Here is a 1,582-nt window from a genome sequence, read left to right as displayed (position 1 = left end):
GGCTGTTACGTTACATACGGCGTGTGCGCATGCGCGCGCGCGAGTGCGTAAACGATGCGTAAATCGATACATACACATCAGTGAATAAAGACTTTAATAAATTTTTCCGTTCGTTTTTTTATTTTATTCACCACTTCGATACACATGTACATACATAGATATATGCACATACATATAGTATACATATAAATCTACATGCATAGACATATACGTATACATTTACATGTACTTATAAATGTACATATACACGCACATGCATAGACAAATATGTATACATTTACACGCACATAAAAGTGTACATGTACATGCACTCATAAATGTGCATATACACATACATAGACAAATATGTATACATTTACATGCACATACATATAAATGTACATGTACATGTACTCATAAATGTACATATACACGCACATACATAGACAAATACGTATATATTTACATGCACATATAAATGTACATGTACATGTACTTATAAATGTACATGTGCACTTTATTTACACCTATATATTATATACACATATAGATGCTCATACTCACACTTAAATAAACACGTGCACTCAAGCACGCACACAACGCACCCACGAATGCACGCACGCACGCATACAACACACGCGCACGTACGCACGCACGCATACAACACACGCGCACGCACGCACGCATACAACACACGAGCACGCACGCACGCACGCATACAACACACGCGCACGCACGCACGCATACAACACACGCGCACGCACATATGCGCACAAATACGCACGTCACATCTACCCTAACTGTACTATCATACAGCGAGCTACTATGCTGCCATCGCATGCTCGCGCTCCCTCACCTGTCCTTCTTGCTGTCTGTCCAGTAGCGGGACGCCTTGACGTTGTACCAGGGGAATGTTTTGAGCATTATCTTGTGGAAGGTTGCCTTCACGGTGCTACACGGCTTCCTGAGGTCTGCGGACGGTGAGCTGGTGACAATGATGCGCATGACGTCATTGCTGAAGACATCCTGTAAGAAATCGTCAACGATCGTCACCAAATCATCAACGCAACCTCATCAACACATCATGACAGTGTCAGGGTCTCCAACCCTGTGAACTCCAAATGTGGAATGTTCCCGCGGTGATCAGTAACTAGTCGCGTATTCAGAAATTAATGGACAGGGGGGGAAGGGAAATGTACCTTGGCTGCCGCAGGCAGGCCCTCGTGCCGTAGACATGGCAGTGCTAGGGGGGGGGGAACTGGGGGCATACCCCCCTATAAAATTTTGAAATATTTAAGCCATTTTCTTGCAATCTGAGGCATGCTGTGGGCCATATTCTCATGTCTGATGACACTATCTCAACCCTAGACTCAACCCTACAACCCTTGTCTGATTAGCAGACAAACTACGCGACTCATTGCAGACAGCGCCTGTCTGACTAGGCTGTTCCATTTACCGTAGACATGCCAGATACAGTGAGTGCATAGAAACACATTATAACCCTGGGCGGTGGGAGGGGGGGGGGGGTGCAAAGCTAAGGTAATGGCAGAGAGCACTATGAGTGTGTATTTCCAGGAAACGACTTGGGCAGTGAGGGCTATTA

The sequence above is a fragment of the Priapulus caudatus genome, unplaced genomic scaffold, assembly GCF_000485595.1.
Source record: "Priapulus caudatus unplaced genomic scaffold, Priapulus_caudatus-5.0.1 Scaffold360, whole genome shotgun sequence".
NCBI classification, from domain to species: Eukaryota; Metazoa; Priapulida; class Priapulimorpha; order Priapulimorphida; family Priapulidae; genus Priapulus; species Priapulus caudatus.
Note: the sequence above shows the minus strand (reverse complement) of the source record.